Source organism: Eubalaena glacialis, chromosome 10 (assembly GCF_028564815.1).
Source record: "Eubalaena glacialis isolate mEubGla1 chromosome 10, mEubGla1.1.hap2.+ XY, whole genome shotgun sequence".
Taxonomy (NCBI): domain Eukaryota; kingdom Metazoa; phylum Chordata; class Mammalia; order Artiodactyla; family Balaenidae; genus Eubalaena; species Eubalaena glacialis.
The window spans coordinates 17,232,817-17,254,586 of record NC_083725.1 but is presented as its reverse complement, the minus strand read 5'-3'; the positions used below and the strand labels follow the sequence as shown (position 1 = coordinate 17,254,586).

Sequence of the window (21,770 nt, the reverse complement as noted above, 5' to 3'; positions counted from 1 at the left end):
GAATCAGGGAACTTAGTCCCCAAGATACAGAGACAAAGGGGCTAAGAAAGGGCATGTCACAAATTACCTGGCACTTTCCCCATCTGTGAACCAAATGCTTCTGATTATCTACTGTACCAAAAACTTAGGGTGGATGCAAGAATCAAGAGAGGCTTTTGTTCCCTTTGAATTCCTGAGAAATATGCTTGATTAGGAAAAAAATTTTCAAAGAATAAAATAAGGGGATGATTTTAAACTTTAAGAGAATGGACCACATTTCCTTTAAATAAATGACCAACCTTCTACAGTGATACATGTCTCAGTATACCTTTATATAGAGTCTGGAACTTGGGAAGCATGTTAATGTTTTACATATTCAAAAATTAATATTAAAATAAACAACGGTGTCAGAGGCAAAGAATATACAAATCAATTTTCACCGCAAAGTAAAGGAGCTGTTACAGTGGAGGATTACTGGACTGAATGTCAATATTATGACATAGCATGAGTGTGTTTCGTGTTTGGTAATTGCAATCATTGTTGCTTTTGTTGTGGTCATCCATTTACAATGCTTGGTGTCAGTCTATTTATCTCTTGTAAAAATAAAATACAGTGTGTGTGTGTGAAAAAAATAAAAAATAAAAAATAAACAAGGGTGGGGAAAAAAACTAAAATTGAAATTAAACTGAAGCAAATGAACACAAATGTCCCTGAAATTAATGACATAACCACAATGAAGGAGAGGAGAAAAAGATACAGGTTTGACCTCAGTGTTTTACTATATTCTCCATGCTAAGAAGGCATGAAGGGAAAACAGCAAACACGTCCTGAACTTTTTTTTAGTAGTTTGTTTTCCGTAGTGGTATGAGTGAAGCAATTCTGGAACTACGTTTAGATGTACTGTAAGACTGAGTAAATGAGTAACTGTATTAGGAGCCAGGGTTTTCAATGTGGAAGAAGGAGAATCAAATGTTTGGACTTGGAAGTACTAGGGCAAACTCACAATTTCTAAACTACGGACATGTGCGCAAGCACACATGCGCCCTGTCTTTTTCCTAACTCTGACTTCTAAGATGGCCTAGAAGGGAATCTGCTCTGTTAGTAAGTAGCACACCTAGCACTGCAACATCAGTTTCTAAGACCATTCTCCTCTAAAAGGAACCAGAAATCTCCACAGAAATGGCTGATTACAGGGCTATGGCAGAGAAGGTACAAGATGAGACTAGAACATCTTATGTCAGAAAGAAAGTTAGCACTCAAAGAAAAAAAAATGGTGGGGGCACATCAAAAGAACACAGGAAACAACCTGAAGGGGCTCTCATTGATTAAATCTAGAATTTGAGCACAAAGATATTTAAGAAAACTAATAAGGAATAAACCATAAAAAGGGGGAGTCTAAGAGTCAATACCAATGATAGAAGAGACAGATAATGGATGGATGGATGGATGGATGGACGGGTGGTGGGTGGGATGAAGGATTCTTCTTTAAAGGAGAATGCTGACTGCCGACTGGTCATTGTTGATGCTCTAATTCCAACTCATCATAGGAAAGACTAGTTCATGCAAGAATCATCAAGAGAAGTTAAACCTAAGGGGAAATTTTTGAAGAGGAATAAGATATTTGCATTTCTCCACAGATGGCTTATTAGTTGCAAGGGAAAGTAGAGTAACTATACAGTGGAAAAATCAGCTAACACCTTGACCAGATAATCAAATGTAATATTACCAATGAAGGGCAGAAGGACACTGGGTACCTCTGGTTGTAACACTCCAAAAAGGACATGTCACTTAATTATTATTCCAGCTGGGAATACATAGCCTTAATTTCACCATGAGGAAACATCAGACGAACCCAAATGAGCACATTTTTATTAAAAAAAAAAGAGAGAGAGAGAAGGGGGTCCTATACATTTTTTAATGTCAGTGTCATAAAAGACAAAGACAGCCCCATTAGAGGAGCTATAACAACTAAATGCAATGTGTGATCCTGGAATGGACCTAGTACTGCAGGAGGATTAATGGCAAAAAGGAAATCATTAGATCAACTGACCAATCTGAAATATGGACACAAGATTATAGCATTATATCAATGTTGAGTTTCCTAGAGTTAATAAGTGTACTGTAGTTATATAAGAAAATGTTCTTATTCTTTGGAAATACACTCTTAAGTATTTGGAAGCAAAGAGACATGATGTATGCAGCTTACTCTCAAATGATTTAGGGAAAAATTGCATAGCAAAAGATGGGGAAAGAGAACAGAGGGAAGGAATGTTCATACATACAAACCATAAAGCATACACAGCCCAAGGTCAGCAAGAGGTCAATCTGTATAAAGGGAATATGGGTGTTTTTTTGTACTATTCCTGCAACTTTTCAGTAAGTTTGAAACTATTTCCCAAAAACGTAAAAAAAAAAAAAAGTCAACCTCCTCTTGCATACAACCCAGTGAATTTAAAAGGACAGATGCAGTGTTCCTAATCTCATACTTATCTCATACTTTGTCTCTGTTAAGATCACCTAAATGTGGAGAAAGTGTTATGCACAAAGATGTTTGTTACAGTATTGTTTATAAAAGCAAAAAAAATACCATATGTATTTTAAAAAAAACCGGGGTAATGGTTAATTAAATTATGCTGTGTAAATTCAAAAGAACACTATGCAGGGACTTCCCTGGTGGCACAGTGGTTAAGAATCTGCCTGCCAATGCAGGGGACACTGCTTCGATCTCTGGTCCAGGAAGATCCCACATGCCGCGGAGCAACTAAGCCCGTGCACCACAACTACTGAGCCTGCGCGCTAGAGCCCACGAGCCACAACTACTGAAGCCCGCATGCCACAACTATGAAGCCCACGCACCTAGAGCCCCTGCTCCATAACAAGAGAAGCCACCGCAATAAGAAGCCCGCGCACCGCAATGACGAGCACCCCCTGCTCGCCGCAACTAGAGAAAGCCCACAAGCAGCAACGGAGACCCAATGCAGCCAAAAATAAATAAATAAAATAAATTTATTTTTTAAAAAAAGGACACTATGCAGTCTTTAAATGTGTGTACAAAAGTTTATAATAACAATTGGAAATATGTTATATAATATTAAGTGAAAATAACAGGATTAAAGATGATATATAGCATGATCACATGTAGGTAAAGCAGACAAAGAGAAAAAAAAATCATAGAAAAAAGGTTACAAAGAAACACAAGAAAATGCCAACACTGGTCATCCCTCCCAGAGATGGCTTATTGAGGACTTTTTCCCTTCTGCTTTCTACAGGTTTCAGATATGTAATGCTTGTATTACAATGTTATGATAAAAATAAGGTTTATTCTTAGAATAATAATATAATAGAAGTAAAAAGAAATAAGTTTAATTTACTTATTAAACTAGTTCTTCAGGGACACCTGCTGTAAAAAGGAAATACTGTGGATGTCTGACCATCCATATTTCTTTAGTTATTTTTTTAAATTTATTTTATTGAAGTATAGCTGATTTACAATGTTGTGTTAATTTCTGCTGTACAGCAAAGTGATTCAGTTACACATATATAGATAGATGGATACATTCCTTTTCATATTCTTTTCCATTATGGTTTATCACAGGACTTTGAATATAGTTCCCTCAACCATCCAAATTTAATTTGAGCTACTTCTGGTCCCAAAGATGGGAAAAAAAATAGAGAAATTGGGAGTCATGCTAGGAGACGGTGGTCTCTAGTAGAACTTACTTAAGGTGGTGAACCATACATTCATGAGCCACAGATGCCTCCTTTCTCCTTATTCTGAGCCACAGGAAGATGGTGAGATTACTTTACACCATCCCATCCCGCCCCCACACACACACCCAACCTCGAAGGAGGGGAAAAAGAGAAGCAGGGCACCAACAGGAACTAGCACATGGTGGTGGCCTCAGTCTACCGCACTGTACCTGGCTAAGCTCAAAAGTACACTTCTCACTACTCTTGCTCAGATGCCGGAGAGCACACATTCTAGCTGAAATCGTTCAATTGGGTCCTGGTCAGCAGCTCTGGTGTTCCACAGGTGGAAATGGACCAGCCCAATTATTCTGGCAGAGAACTTGCCTCTGCATATAGGGTTCATTGTGGTATTCATCGGCGGGGCAAGGGAAGGTAGAGACAGGAGGTGTGTGTGTACGTGTGTGTTGGGGGAGAGGGAGGGAAAGAGGGAGAGAGGGAGGGAGGGAGGGGGAGGGGGGAGAAAACTTCAGAGCTTTTAAAAAGTAGGTGAAGATGATGAGATGTAAACATTTGGTTAACTGAAAGGTTGAACGGAAAACAGAAACACACCACCATTCATTTTCTAATAGCACGTGAGGCTCCCACGGTCACTGCCAAAAGGTCAGGCTATTTTTTTTAATGGGGTTTTTAAGAGAAGTGAGTACGGTAAACAAAAGAGGAAGCTTCTCGATTAAACAATTATTAGAGCTCAGTTCCTGTTTGAGATACGCACATTTGGAAACATTTAATTATTTTTATTTCTCAATATACTCTGGTGTGAGTAATCTTGAACTTCGACTGACCCTCATAACTCAGTCAATGAAATAATTAACATTCTTTTGCCAACCTGATTTGGATGAAAAACTCAAACACTTCATTTAAAGTTTATGTGAGGTACATTCATAAGAATACACTAATTTCTCATTCAGATTTCAAATTGAACCAATTTAATGACTGCAGTAGCAAAGCAATAGGAATGCAAAGAAGAAAAATAGACAATTGACAATTACCCAAAGTTCCTGTCATGTTTTATGAATCAACAATTGTCTCCAAACTTGTGAAAGAAATCAATGTGCATTAATTTCTAGAATCTTATAACCTATCTGCACTTAACTATAAAAAATGAGAATTAGACATACAATTTAAAGAATTCATCAATTTGAATGAACAGAAATAAAGAATGTCTCTATGATCCCATGTTCCCTTTTAAGGCAGCACAACTCTCAGGGCTGTCTAGTTTACCACTATTTCTTCTTTGCATTCATGTTCTCTATCAGCAAAACGGTTACAATGGCCTTTCAGACTTGAGTGATGCATGACAAAACAACATAGTACCATTCTCAAATATGAATAGACTGGGAACACAGCTCCAAGAAGCAACTGCAACGGTTATGCCAGAGGATAAATAACACCCAGCAACATTATCAAATTCTAAAATTAAGCACGAAGAAGGGGTAGAAATAAAAGGAGAAGGAAAAGGCAAAAAAGAAGAGGAGGAGGGGGAAGGGGGAACCCCTGCAATTTCAACACATAAATAATGAAAAGTGAAAATTCACTCCCTTCACTGTCCTTCCTGTTTTCCCCTGAAACAGAATGTAACACTGGGACTTAGTGTGGGATAGACTAGACTATTTCTTACCGAGTGATGAATAAATCTCACTCCAGTTTTACCACTTGCCTCTCCACTCTCCACATTTATAAAGCTTCTTTAAAGCTCTACATATTCTGACGTACAGAGGCCACAAAGCCACCGCTCTGGTGCTGCAGCTGGTGCGGCCCCGATAAAAAGCAGAGTACCTACCAACAGAGGCATTCAGACAGAAAGACCTGCTTCAAAAACCCTCCAGCAATGTGTATGGAAGGTTCTGGACCAAGGTGATGGATTTCTGTTGGCCATCCCAGAAAAGAGATAACCTGCATAGCACAGAATTAAACCTGATTATTTAGGGGAAAAAAAGAAAGAAAACAGAATAGTAGGGCTACAGGGACAATACCACCACTAAGAATAAAGAGTTCTACAAAAGTAAAAGCAATAAATCCCAATCTTGTTCAGCTGTCCTATTCTCATTATGCCCAATGCTGACCATCCCATTTAAAACTGTAACCCCACCCAAGCACTCCCAGTCCCCCTCACCCTACTCTATTTTTTCCATAGTCGTTCTCACACTCAAAACACTATATAATTTGCTCACTTATTATGTTAATTGCTTATTTCTCACTCACCCCTTCCTCTGCCCTCCCTGATTGTAGGTTCTATAGAGGGTGGGGTATTTGTCTGTTTAGTTCACTAATATACCTCGGTGTCCAGTACATAACAGACACTCAATAAATGTCAGTTAAATGAATGAATCATCCATTAAGCTAAATGATTTCTTAAAGCTCTTCTTATTCAAACAGAAAAGGCAAAAATTAGGCAGGGAATCTTCAACCAGTTGTAATAGGTCAGATAAAGGGTTATTATCTTTACTATAAAAAGCCTATTTACATTGATTAAAGACCACACACACCAACACTCTCTCTCTCTCCCCCCTCCCACCGCTCAAACACTGACTCAGAAATGAGTAAAGAACCTAAACAACAGCTGCTAAAAAAAGCCCAGCAAATGGTTAAGAAAAATAAACTCACTAATATCAGATAAACAATAAAACAAAACGAGATTTTTTTTCCACTGGGTAATTAGCAAAGATTTTTAAAACTAAAACTTCACAGCACAATGACAGTGCAGTAAAATGGTCATTCCCAGCCAGTAGGAGTGAAATTAAAACAACCATTCTAGAGAATAATTTGGAAATAAGAATTTGGAGCTAAATAGGTCCATATCTCTAACCTAGGAATTTCATTTTGTGAAACCTTATTCCAAAGAAATACTTTGAAATATAGACAAAGATCAAATACCAAGATGTTCATCAAAGCATTATTTATAACAGCAAAATTCTAGAAACAATCTAGGGGATTAACAATGGAGAAATGGTTCAGTCAATTATGGTCCAGCCACTAAATTAATTATTATACAGTCTTTAAAATGTATGCTTGAAGAACTTTTATAAAGACAAGAATGTGAATAATACGATGTCAACTAAATGAAAGCAAGCCAATCTGTTCTGAGCCATGGAGGGCAATATTCAAGGAAGGCAGAAAATACTATTATCTAGAGTATTTATCTCTGAGGTAGGATTATAGATGAATTTTATTCTCTACACTATACTTTTATGAATTTTCTTATTTATTTTAAACATGTCCTACCTATATAATAGAAAAAAAACTTAAATGAAAGAAAGATTTCATAGAAGAGTTGAGACAAAATATGCTTTTAAGAGTTGTCAATATTAGCAAGAAGAAGAAGAAAATCTTGTAAAGAAAAGTCTTGAAAAAAACGAGCAAATGTTAGTAACATCTGCAAAAACACAAAAGTAGCATTCTTAAGAAATAGAACATCCTTAATCCCCTTAAATAAAAAACAGAAATTAAGAAACCACAGCCCTGAATAACCTCTATAGGGTCCTTTCATTCCAAACGTATATTCTTAGAATTTTTCTTTTAAAATTCAATATGAAATTAGACAGGGAATCTTTAGACAGGGAACGCTGTAAGTTTTATTTCCTAACTCACATAGCTATAAAAGAGTAAGTCTAAAAAAAAAAAGAGAGAAAATACAAAACATTTATGGCATTAGCACTGTCCTTCTCCATGAATATAAACTAAAATTATTGATAATAAATGGACTTTTCAATAAATCGGCCAAATATAGAGTCACTGATCACAGCTATAAATCATCTGCTAGGAAAAGGCTGAATTTATAAAAATAACTCTATCTTTATAGATGGTCAGAAGAAAAACTACCCAAGCTCTTAGGAAAGCCCTTTTTCTTAATCTGTACAGGCAGAGTAATCATTTAGACCATTCTAAAACAAATTTAAACATTCAAAACAAAGACGGTTGTGCTTACAGATAGAGACCTACAGACTAACGTCTGCTCATGCCCTTTGGAAATCTACAGGACTGTGTCAACAAATATGAACACCCTTTGCAGTCATCTGACAGCACTGCTTCATGAAATTACATCAGATCTCTATCTAAACCAAGTTTTAGGGCTATCCATAGAGGCAGTAAAAGCAACTGCGAAGAAAAGGTAAGAAAATTCAAGCAAACCTATTACTTTTCTTTTAAGCTCAAATCTATTTCTTAAGGCTAAACAACAGAAGCATGATGCTTGGATACCAAGACTTTCCTTTATAACCTTTGCTTTGAATCTAGCTCCAGAGGGAAAATCATGTTTACAAGAACCACAAGACACGTGAAAAGCAATAACCAAGGTAAATGAAAAAACGCCGGGTTAAGTTTTAGTCAGAACTTTATTGCAAAGGTACTTTGTCTTATGAGATGAAGAAATCTACTTTTCCTCTTCTCCTCTAGCATTACATATTGAAAAACGAAAACATGATTAAACAATTCTTTTAATGTCATCTCATCATTTATAAAGAGCTTAAGGAAAACAATTTGCATACAGGCTGAGCACGATGGTGCATCATGTGGAACCCAATGTCAAAAACTCAAGTTCAATTTCCACTGCTAATCAAGTTTCTGAAACAGGAACTCTGTTCTTTTCCCTACTAGCTGTGTGCTTTGTTTTTCTTTCGTAGTCTTAATTCAAAATGTTCTAAAATTTTGGAGTCAATTTTTTTTAACAGACGAATGTAGCATGTCAAAGAAAACATCAGAGGTAATTACTGCCCACCCACTGTTCTCATTCCAGAAGAAAGAGACAAAATAGTGGGTCAGAACTTTTGGATTATTTTATTGGTGTGTTTATGAAAGAGAAAGTGAGAGAATACCAGGGAGATTCAGCATAAAGTAAGGAGAGACAAAGCAGATTTATAAAAATCAAACATATCTGTGATAGTTTGACTCGTCCTTGACATTTTAATTTTCAGCCATTACTACAGATAAAGTAGAGGGTTGCCAAATTTGTCTGGATATTAGAATCATCTGGAGATCTCTTAAAAATTCCAAAGCCCAGGTCCCACCCCCAAACAATTAGACCACAATCTTTTTTTTAACATGTATCAACACATCCAGAATTGACAATTACTAACATTTTGTCCCACTTGCTTTTAGCTCTTTTTTTTCCTCTTTTTTTTTTATTGAAGTATAGTTGATTTACAATGTTGTGTTAGTTTCAGGTGTACAGCAAAATGATTCAGTTTCATGTATGTGTGTGTGTGTGTATATATATATATATATATATATATATATTCTTTTTCAGATTCTTTTCCCTTATAGATTATTATAAGATATTGAGTATATTCCCTGTGCTATACAGTAGGTCCTTGTTGGTTATCTATTTTACATATAGTAGTGTAGACCACAATCTTTGAGGAATGAAATTAGGCATCAGAGTTTTTGAAGCTCCACAGGTTCGGGAACCACTGACACAAAGTATAGAAAACCAAGTAAATTCTTCTGTCTCCTTTGAGATTTACCATAGATGTCATCCCAGGGAATTAAAAAAGAAAAGAAAGGGAAAAAGAGAAAAAAAAGAAATACCACTCAACCAATGCGTTAATCTCTGTTTTTTTAAAAAAAATCATTTACACATGTACTCACAGCCATTACTGAAGCTGGCTCAACAAAATGCTGGAAAAAAATCATTATCAAGGTACATGGCACGTTATGCTGACATGAGTTTATACTGCACAGCATCATTCCTTTGAGAAGGATGCTGATTTGGGTGAAGAAGCAGAAGGGAGAGAGTCTTATCATAAACTCAAAATGAGGTGATGCAGATTCCAAGGTGACTATCACAGCTTTCTAGTGACAAACTGGCAGCAATTAGAAAGAGATGTTTCAAGAACATGAATTTGCTTAGCCTCACCTACCTTAGTTTTTCTTCTAATAAGGGAACGAACATTAAAACCCTCTCTATCTATTAAGTATAAACATGGAGAAGGAGGGAAAGAAGAATATCCTAATCCCTTAATTCCATTTAAAAAAGGACTTATTGAAGCTAATTTTCTGATTGTACATATAACTTAAAGATGTCCGAGGTCAAGGGGCAAGATGGCGGAAGAGTAAGACGCGGAGATCACCTTCCTCCCCACAGATACATGAGAAATACATCTACACGTGGAACTGCTCCTACAGAACACCCACTGAACGCTGGCAGAAGACGTCAGACCTCCCAAAAGGCAAGAAAATCCCCACGTACTTGGGTAGGGCAAAAGAAAAAAGAAATAACAGAGACAAAAGAATAGGGACGGGACCTGCACCAGTGGGAGGGAGCTGTGAAGGAGGAAAGGTTTCCACACACTAGGAAGCCCCTTCGTGGGCAGAGACTGCGGGTAGCAGACGGGGGAAGCTTCGGAGCCACGGAGGGGAGCGCAGCCACAGTGGTGCGGAGGGCAAAGCGGAGATTCCCGCACAGAGGAGCGGTGCCGACCAGCACTCACCAGCCCGAGAGGCTTGTCTGCTCAGCCGCCGGGGCGGGCGGGGCCTGGGAGCTGGGGCTCGGGCTTCGGTGCTAGCCGGGAGGGAGTCCGGGAAAAAGACTGCAGCTGCCAAAGAGGCAAGAGAATTTTTCTTGCCTCTTTGTTTCGCGGCGCGCAAGGAGAGGGGATTCAGAGCGCCGCCTAAACGAGCTCCAGAGACGGGCGCGAGCCGCGGCTATCAGCGCGGATCCCACAGCAACAGGGACGCAGAGGGAAAAACGGAGAGATTCCCGCACAGAGGCTCGGCGCCGAGCAGCACTCACCAGCCCGAGAGGCTCGTCTGCTCACCCGCCGGGGCGGGCGGGGGCTGGGAGCTGAGGCGCGGGCTTCGGTCGGATCCCAGGGAGAGGACTGGGGTTGGCTGCGTGAACACAGCCTGAAGGGTCTAGCGCACCACAACTAGCCGGGAGGGTGCCCGAGAAAAAGTCTGCAGCTGCCGAAGAGGCAGGAGACTTTTTCTTGCCTCTTTGTTTCGCGGCGTGCAAGGAGAGGGGATTCAGAGCGCCACTTAAACGAACTCCAGAGACGGGCGCGAGCCGCGGCTATCAGCGCGGACCCCAGAGACGGGCATGAGACGCTAAGGCTGCTGCTGCCGCCACCAAACAGCCTGTGGGCGAGCACAGGTCATTCTCCACACCGCCCCTCCCGGGAGCCTGTGCAGCCCGCCACGGCCAGGCTCCCGTAATCCGGGGACAACTTCCCCGGGAGAGCGCACGGCGCGCCTCAGGCTGCTGCAACGTCACGCCGGCTTCTGCCGCCGCAGGCTCGCCCCGCCTCCTCCGTACCGCTCCCTCCCCCCCCGGCCTGACTGAGCCAGAGCCCCCGAAGCAGCTGCTCCTTTAACCCCGTTCTGTCTGGGTGGGGAACAGACGCCCTCAGGGGACCTACATGCAGAGGCGGGTCCAAATCCAAAGCTGAAGCCCGGGAGCTGTACGAACAAAGAAGAGAAAGGGAAATCTCTCCCAGCAGCCTCAGAAGCAGCGGATTAAAGCTCCACAAACAACTTGATGTGCCTGCATCTGTTGAATACCTGAATAGACAACGAATCATCCCAAATTTAGGAGATGGACTTTGGGAGCAGGATATATTAACTTTTCCCCTTTTCCTTTTTTTTGTGAGTGTAGATGTGTATGCTTCTGGGTGAGATTTTGTCTGTATAGCTTTGCTCTCACCGTTAGTCCTAGGGTTAGGTCCGTCCGTTTTTTTTTTGTTTGTTTTTTTTTTTGGCTTAAAAAATTTTTTTTCCCTAATAAATGTTTTCTTAATAATTTTTTCCTTATTTTCTATTTTTAAAAAAAATTTTTAATAAGTTTTTTCATATTTTTTATTTTAAAAAATTAAAAAATTTTTTTTCTTAATAAATTTTTTCTAAATAATTTTTTTCTTATTTTTAGTATAAAAAATTAATAAATCTATTTTTAAAAATTAAAAAAAAATTTTTTTTTCTTAATAAATTTACTCTTAATAATTTTTTTTCTTATTTTTTATTATAATTGCTTTATTTTATTTTATCCTCTTTTTTTCTTTCTTTCCATTTTTTCTCCCTTTTATTCTGAGCCGTGTGGATGAAAGGCTCTTGGTGCTCCAGCCAGGCATCAGGGCTGTGCCTCTGAGGTGGGAGAGCCAACTTCAGGACACTGGTCCACAAGAGACCTCCCAGCTCCACGTAATACCAAACGGCGAAAATCTCTCACAGATCTCCATCTCAACATCAAGACCCAGCTTCACTCAACGACCAGCAAGCTACAGTGCTGGACACCCTATGCCAAACAACTAGCAAGAGAGGAACACAGCCCCATCCATTAACAGAGAGGCTGCCTAAAATCATAATAAGGCCACAGACACCCCAAAACACACCACCAGACGTGGACGAACCCACCAGAAAGACAACATCCAGCCTCATCCACCAGAACACAGGCACTAGTTCCCTCCACCAGGAAACCTACACAACCCACTGAACCAACCTTAGCCACTGGGGACAGATACCAAAAACAACGGGAACTACGAACCTGCAGCCTGTGAAAAGGAGACCCCAAACACAGTAAGATAAGCAAAATGAGAAGACAGAAAAACACACAGCAGATGAAGGAGCAGGATCAAAACACACCAGACCTAACAAATGAAGAGGAAATAGGTAGTCTACCTGAAAAAGAATTCAGAATAATGATAGTAAGGATGATCCAAAGTCTTGGAAATAGAATAGACAAAATGCAAGAAACATTTAACAAGGACGTAGAAGAACTAAAGAGGAACCAAGAAACGATGACAAGCACAATAAATGAAATTAAAAATACTCTAGATGGGATCAATAGCAGAATAACTGAGGCAGAAGAACGGATAAGTGACCTGGAAGATAAAATGGTGGAAATAACTACTGCAGACCAGAATAAAGAAAAAAGAATGAAAAGAACTGAGGACAGTCTCAGAGACCTCTGGGACAACATTAAACGCACCAACATTCGAATTATAGGGGTCCCAGAAGAAGAAGAGAAAAAGAAAGGGACTGAGAAAATATTTGAAGAGATTATAGTTGAAAACTTCCCTAATATGGGAAAGGAAATAGTTAATCAAGTCCTGGAAGCACAGAGAGTCCCATACAGGATAAATCCAAGGAGAAACACACCAAGACACATATTAATCAAACTCTCAAAAATTAAATATAAAGAAAACATATTAAAAGCAGCAAGGGAAAAACAACAGATAACACACAAGGGCATCCCCATAAGGTTAACAGCTGATCTTTCAGCAGAAACGCTGCAAGCCAGAAGGGAGTGGCAGGATATACTTAAAGTGATGAAGGAGAAAAACCTACAACCAAGATTACTCTACCCAGCAAGGATCTCATTCAGATTTGATGGAGAAATTAAAACCTTTACAGACAAGCAAAAGCTGAGAGAGTTCAGCACCACCAAACCAGCTTTACAACAAATGCTAAAGGAACTTCTCTAGGCAAGAAACACAAGAGAAGGAAAACACCTACAATAACAAACCCAAAACATTTAAGAAAATGGGAATAGGAACATACATATCAATAATTACCTTAAATGTAAATGGATTAAATGCTCCCACCAAAAGACACAGACTGGCTGAATGGATACAAAAACAAGACCCATATATATGCTGTCTACAAGAGACCCACTTCAGACCTAGAGACACATACAGACTGAAAGTGAGGGGATGGAAAAAGATATTCCATGCAAATGGAAATCAAAAGAAAGCTGGAGTAGCAATTCTCATATCAGACAAAATAGACTTCAAAATAAAGACTATTACAAGAGACAAAGACGGACACTATATAATGATCAAGGGATCGATCCAAGAGGAAGGTATAACAATTGTAAATATTTATGCACCCAACATAGGAGCACCTCAATACATAAGGCAAATACTAACAGCCATAAAAGGGGAAATCGACAGTAACACAATCATAGTAGGGGACTTTAACACCCCACTTTCACCAATGGACAGATCATCCAAAATGAAAATAAATAAGGAAACACAAGCTTTAAATGATACATTAAACAAGATGGACTTAATTGATATTTATAGGACATTCCACCCAAAAACAACAGAATACACATTTTTCTCAAGTGCTCATGGAACATTCTCCAGGATAGATCATATCTTGGGTCACAAATCAAGCCTTGGTAAATTTAAAAAAATTGAAATCGTATCAAGTATCTTTTCCGACCACAACGCTATGAGACTAGATATCAATTACAGGAAAAGATCTGTAAAAAATACAAACACATGGAGGCTACACAATACACTACTTAATAACGAAGTGATCACTGAAGAAATCAAAGGGGAAATCAAAAAATACCTAGAAACAAATGACAATGGAGACACGACGATCCAAAACCTATGGGATGCAGCAAAAGCAGTTCTAAGAGGGAAGTTTATAGCAATACAAGCCTACATCAAGAAACAGGAAACATCTCGAATAAACAACCTAACCTTGCACCTAAAGCAATTAGAGAAAGAAGAACAAAAAAACCCCAAAGCTAGCAGAAGGAAAGAAATCATAAAGATCAGATCAGAAATAAATGAAAAAGAAATGAAGGAAACAATAGCAAAAATCAATGAAACTAAAAGCTGGTTCTTTGAGAAGATAAACAAAATTGATAAACCATTAGCCAGACTCATCAAGAGAAAAAAGGAGATGACTCAAATTAATAGAATTAGAAATGAAAAAGGAGAAGTAACCACTGACACTGCAGAAATACAAACGATCATAAGAGATTACTACAAGCAACTCTATGCTAATAAAATGGACAACCTGGAAGAAATGGACAGATTCTTAGAAATGCACAACCTGCCGAGACTGAACCAGGAAGAAATAGAAAATATGAACAGACCAATCACAAGCACTGAAATTGAAACTGTGATTAAAAATCTTCCAACACACAAAAGCCCAGGACCAGATGGCTTCACAGGCGAATTCTATCAAACATTTAGAGAAGAGCTAACACCTATCCTTCTCAAACTCTTCCAAAATATTGCAGAGGGAGGAACACTCCCCAACTCATTCTACGAGGCCACCATCACCCTGATACCAAAACCAGGCAAAGATGTCACAAAGAAAGAAAACTACAGGCCAATATCACTGATGAACATAGATGCAAAAATCCTCAACAAAATACTAGCAAACAGAATCCAACAGCACATTAAAAGGATCATACACCATGATCAAGTGGGGTTTATTCCAGGAATGCAAGGATTCTTCAATATACGCAAATCAATCAACGTGATACATCATATTAACAAATTGAAGGAGAAAAACCATATGATCATCTCAATAGATGCAGAGAAAGCTTTCGACAAAATTCAACACCCATTTATGATAAAAGTCCTGCAGAAAGTAGGCATAGAGGGAACTTTCCTCAACATAATAAAGGCCGTATATGACAAACCCACAGCCAACATTGTCCTCAATGGTGAAAAACTGAAACCATTTCCACTAAGATCAGGAACAAGACAAGGTTGCCCACTCTCACCACTATTATTCAACATAGTTTTGGAAGTGTTAGCCACAGCAATCAGAGACGAAAAAGAAATAAAAGGAATCCAAATCGGAAAAGAAGAAGTAAAGCTGTCACTGTTTGCAGATGACATGATACTATACATAGAGAATCCAAAAGATGCTACCAGAAAACTACTAGAGCTAATCAATGAATTTGGTAAAGTAGCAGGATACAAAATTAATGCACAGAAATCTCTTGCATTCCTGTATACTAATGATGAAAAATCTGAAAGTGAAATTAAGAAAACACTCCCATTTACCATTGCAACAAAAAGAATAAAATACCTAGGAATAAACCTACCTAAGGAGACAAAAGACCTGTATGCAGAAAATTATAGGACACTGATGAAAGAAATTAAAGATGATACAAATAGATGGAGAGATATACCATGTTCTTGGATTGGAAGAATCAACATTGTGAAAATGACTCTGCTACCCAAAGCAATCTACAGATTCAATGCAATCCCTATCAAACTACCACTGGCATTTTTCACAGAACTAGAACAAAAAATTTCACAATTTGTATGGAAACACAAAAGACCCCGAATAGCCAAAGCAATCTTGAGAACGAAAAATGGAGCTGGAGGAATCAGGCTCCCTGACTTCAGACTATATTACAAAGCTACAGTAATCAAGACAGTTTGGTACTGGCACAAAAACAGAAATATAGATCAATGGAACAGGATAGAAAGCCCAGAGATAAGCCCACGCACATATGGTCACCTTATCTTTGATAAAGGAGGCAAGCATATACAGTGGAGAAAAGACAGCCTCTTCAATAAGTGGTGCTGGGAAAATTGGACAGGTACATGTAAAAGTATGAAATTAGAACACTCCCTAACACCATACACAAAAATAAACTCAAAATGGATTAAAGACCTAAGTGTAAGGCCAGACACTATCAAACTCTTAGAGGAAAACATAGGCAGAACACTGTATGACATAAGTCACAGCAAGATCCTTTTTGACCCAGGTCCTAGAGAAATGGAAATAAAAACACAAATAAACAAATGGGACCTAATGAAACTTAAAAGCTTTTGCACAGCAAAGGAAACCATAAACAAGACCAAAAGACAACCCTCAGAATGGGAGAAAATATTTGCAAATGAAGCAACGGACAAAGGATTAATCTCCAAGATTTACAAGCAGCTCATGCAGCTCAATAACAAAAAAACAAACAACCCAATCCAAAAATGGGCAGAAGACCTAAATAGACATTTCTCCAAAGAAGAGATACAGATTGCCAACAGACACATGAAAGAATGCTCAACATCATTAATCATTAGAGAAATGCAAATCAAAACTACAATGAGGTATCATCTCACACCGGTCAGAATGGCCATCATCAAAAAATCTAGAAACAATAAATGCTGGAGAGGGTGTGGAGAAAAGGGAACACTCTTGCACTGTTGGTGGGAATGTAAATTGATACAGCCACTATGGAGAACAGTATGGAGGTTCCTTAAAAAACTAAAAATAGAACTACCATATGACCCAGCAATCCCACTACTGGGCATATTCCCTGAGAAAACCATAATTCAGAAAGAGTCATGTACCAAAATATTCATTGCAGCTCTGTTTACAATAGCCAGGACATGGAAGCAACCTAGGTGTCCATCATCGGATGAATGGATAAAGAAGATGTGGCACATATATACAATGGAATATTACTCAGCCATAAAAAGAAATGAAATGGAGGTGTTTGTAATGAGGTGGATGGAGTTAGAGTCTGTCATACAGAGTGAAGTAAGTCAGAAAGAGAAAAACAAATACAGTATGCTAACACATATATATGGAATCTAAGGAAAAAAAAAAAAAAGTCATGAAGAACCTAGTGGCAAGATGGGAATAAAGACACAGACCTACTAGAGAATGGACTTGAGGATATGGGGAGGGGGAGGGGTGAGATGTGACAGGGTGAGAGAGTGTCATGGACATATATACACTACCAAATGTAAAATAGATAACTAGTGGGAAGCAGCCGCATAGCACAGGGAGATCAGCTCGGTGCTTTGTGACCACCTAGAGGGGTGGGATAGGGAGGGTGGGAGGGAGGGAGATGCAAGAGGGAAGAGATATGGCAACATATGTATATGTGTAACTGATTCACTTTGTTGTAAAGCAGAAGCTAGCACACCATTGTAAAGCAATTATACTTCAATAAAGATGTTTAAAAAAAAAAAAAAAAAAAAAAAAAAAAAAAAAAAGATGTCCGAAAGATCTTACTCATTACATATCATTTTCTTCCCCTCTGGCTCTTTCTATGTCCTATATCTCTAAAAAAAAAAAAAAATGGTTAAAGGTGCATGTGTTCTGTTTGCACTATTGGTTCACGACATTCATAGAGTTCATCACGTACAGAGCACCACCGATGTACTTAGCTTCAATCTGCGGAAATCTGTCATCCCTAGGAAAGAGTACGGATTATTTTTATGCCATCCAAATGGGAGAATGTCCCAGATACCAGATGATGAAGGGGCCCCAGAGGACTATAATGCTAACATGCTTATGAGCACTATAAAATTTGGCTTCAAAGACACTCTGAGTTTGGCAGTGCTTCCACAGATCTCCGTGAACAGTAAAGACACAGTTGCTAATGGTGGTGGAAGCAAAGGGCTCGAGGCAAGAAGCACATCCTTGTGCGTGCGATCACATCCCATTAAGATACAAGAAATTCTCTTAGAGAAAATCAGGGAAATCGGTGCATCAATTTATGTGCTACAAACATGGTTTGCTTCCTTACTGCAGCATAGGATTAAACAAATAAATCTGGATCACTCTTCAAAGACCTAAGGTCAAGCTGCATAACATTTTTCCTCTGGGCTGGCTTTTGGCATTCTGGTGATTTCAACGACGTTTATGACAGACCAACCTTCGACAAAGCACCGCTTAACTAACTTTTTTTTTTCATAGCACATAAAGGTGAAGGGAATACTTCTTGGCAGAACAGATATACTAGAAATTAACTTTAGAGTTGTTCTCTTTTGCCCTAAATTTTCTTCTGCCTCTATCCTGCAGTGAAGTCACGATGCATCTGTGACAGAATAAGTCCCATGGCAACAGACTGACATCATAAACACCAGATTAAGACCTGGCTGCAAAGCCAAAGGAGATGATGGGCCAGGAAGGAAGAGGCTATAATTCAAACAAATCTCTTCCATAATAGCTATGGGAATACTAAACATTACTGGTCGAGTAAATTGCTTTTTGTATAAGTGTTCTCTTTTTTGAAGTTTGCCCCAGAGTGAAAGTCTCTCTGTTAAGTCAGAACCTTAGCATTATTTTAATGTACTGTTCTGTATTTAATAATCTGATGCTTCAGACATGAGTCTGTTACCATGGGAATGAGAGCAGCACAAATACAAGATTATGGCTATCAAGCAGGAGAAAAGAAATTATGAATAAGCCTTGTTATGTTCAATAATTAGCAGCTACATGGAAAAAAACAAAACCATGAATTGAGGTTGATGCATTTATCTCAGTGTTTGAATACAACTCTGAGTGTGTTATTGCTTTAAAATGAGATTCTAACAAACCGCCAAAAAAAATCTTGACTAGCAGTTGCTACTCAGTGCTAGAATTTAAAAACTCATTCTGTCTAGCTCTCTTCTGTTTTAGATTCTTCCCCTGCAGAAGACTGGTAACTAATGGGTAATACACAACATCCCAAGATGGATTCTGACCATTTGAATCAACACTTTGGGGGTAAAAGCATGGAAATATTGAAGAGAACGGCTCCTCTACCTTAGTTGACCACAAAAGGAACAGCTTCCAGGAAATGACGTTGCCCTCTCCCCACAATGAAAAGTCTATGTATCAAGATATGGGATGGTGTAATTCAAAGAGTCATGTACCACAATGTTCATTGCAGCACTATTTACAAGAGCCAGGACATGGAAGCAAACCTAAGCGTCCATCGACAGATGAATGGATAAAGAAGATATGGCACATATATACAATGGAATATTACTCAGCCATAAAAAGAAACGAAATGGAGTTATTTGTAGTGAGGTGGACGTTCCTAGAGTCTGTCATACAGAGTGAAGTAAGTCAGAAAGAGAAAAACAAATACCGTATGTTAACACATATATATGGAATCTAAAAAAAAAAAAAAATGATTCTGAAGAACCTAGGGGCAGGACAGGAATAAAGACACAGGCACAGAGAATGGACTTGAGGACACAGGGAGGGGGAAGGGTAAGCTGGGACGAGGTGAGAGAGTGGCATGGACATATATACACTACCAAAATGTAAAACAGATAGCTAGTGGGAAGCAGCCGCACAGCACAGGGAGATCAGCTCGGTGCTTTGTGACCACCTAGAGGAGTGGAATAGGAAGGATGGGAGGGAGACGCAAGAGGGAGGAGATATGGGGATATATGTATACGTATAGCTGATTCACTTTGTTATACAGCAGAAACTAACACAACCTTGTAAAGCAATTATACTCCAATAAAAATGTTAAAGAAAAAAAAAAGAATATAAGGCAACGGGAAAAGAGAGAGTTTTGAGCTAAATTAATCCATAGTCTCGTCATGTTCATAACGTGTCAATAACTGGATATTGCTAAAGACACAAGGCATGTATAAGGCATGGGATGTGCCCTCACAACACACACATGATCTGACACGGGCAGGGGCTATATATAAAATTGTAAGGAACAATTTAAAAATACTGTAATTAACATTAAAATCTATTAATTTATCAAGCTTAAAAAAAAAGATATGGGATGGTGGATGCAGAAAGGGACTGCGAAGCATGAGACATAAAAGTCCAACTGGGATCAACATGCAATCCACACAGGCCTCTATTTCTTCTAAAGTGACAATAAAGAACACTGTACTCTGTGATGTTTACCTTAATGACTAAGGAAGTGTTCCAGGCATTTAAAACTTCCCTTAACAAGGCCTGCAGTTGCACTCACTGTAGGAAAGATTAGCAAAATGGTGGATAAACATTTTGAGATTATCAAAGGCTGCTAAAGCAGTACGCACTAAACCAAAGTCTACAGCCAAGTCTAAAGACGCATGTACTAGAGCAATGTCATAGCATCCAGTCTTCCCTGAGTGTTTGGGAAAGTGGGTGCATTGCTAGACCTCTGGCACCTTGTGGAATCATCTAGCCTTACTCTACAAAAGTAGCGATTTTAACATGATCCATTCTAAATCAGGTGGCAAGAACAAAATTTTAATCCTCTCGTGAGGTTAACGTTCAACAAAGATGGACAGCCGCTTGGTACTTTCAAACTTCCCTACTCCCATCTTCCATGAGGTTTCTGCATTCTAAGGCAATGGCACAACACATCACTGGAGGAAAGTAATTTTAGAACATACCATCCAAATTAACTGGTCATGAATAGGCTTTGATTAAAATATAAAGAGCTTTTAAAATAATTTAAAATGATTCACTGGAACTAATTTGGAGATATTTTAATCTCTGAATGTGCAATGAACTGTAGTCTCCCTTGGCGCCAGCCTCTCCTTAGAGAGGGGCATTTCTGGTTAGGACTTTTGCCATTGGTAAGAGGTATCTGAGCCGCACCAACTAAGCTGCATTTTGCCTGTGCAGTTCCCTCTGCCTTTTCTGATTTGTGTCTTTCCAGCTGAGGCACAGTTCCCCTCCACTTTCCAAACCAGACTGTGGACACTTCCCCTTCTCAGTGAATCTCGCTCTTCTGTTTACTAAGGCAGATAGATAATTCTGAACACAACAATGTGACAATTATTTTAAAAAGCACAAGAGATCAAAAGACCTCAGCTTACATTCTTTAGTCATTTGTTTGAATTCCATCTTGGATTAAACAAAGGAATATTTTCCCAACATAATGTTCTAGCATATTCTCAGGGATTCCACTAAGGCCCACTTGTGAACCAACACCTAAGCCACACTTAACTAGGCTTTTCTAGTGTGACATGAAGTTCAAGGCAATGTTTGCTGCTTTGGAAAGTGCCTTCTTAGACCCACTACAGATTCCTTCACAAAATCCTTTGGCGCCTGGTCTCCAAGATTCCCTGACTCTCAGCCAAAGACACTTCAGATAAGAGGAGGACAGCCGATCTCTATTTTCTTGCTTTCTAAACCTTGCTGTTTCTTCTAAGACTCTGGATAAAGAGCTGGAGTTGAGAAGAAGAAATGAGGGACAAATCTACATGTTGGAACAGTGTGATAAACACAGTTATTCCCTGATTTAACCTTCCCAGCAGTCTGATGAAGCAGCTGTGTGAAATCCAAACCCAATACAATTCCAAAACTCAAATTCTTTCTGCTATATCCTTACTGAAATTCAGTCTTCTTGAAAGCAGGAACCCTGGCTTTTAATTCTTCCCTGTAATCTCAGAGACTACATATACAAAGAGTTCTTAATTAACATGTACAAGTAAGAGGCAAAGGATTTATAGGAAACTATCTAGTTTGTCAAGGCAACACCCCTGCCCACACCAGACCAGAGCACACATGTCAACCATAACTTACTACCACAGCATCGAGACGACAAAGGGAGCCCTCAAACCTCCACCCATTCTGAAGTTGATGCGTTCAGGCATAAGACAGCCACT

General features: G+C 38.9%; 1 protein-coding gene across 3 annotated transcripts in view; it reads right to left on the bottom strand.

The window, feature by feature from the left end:
* Positions 1 to 21,770, bottom strand: part of CADM1 (cell adhesion molecule 1) — a 330,596-nt gene that overhangs the window by 210,809 nt on the left and 98,017 nt on the right. The window lies entirely within an intron of this gene.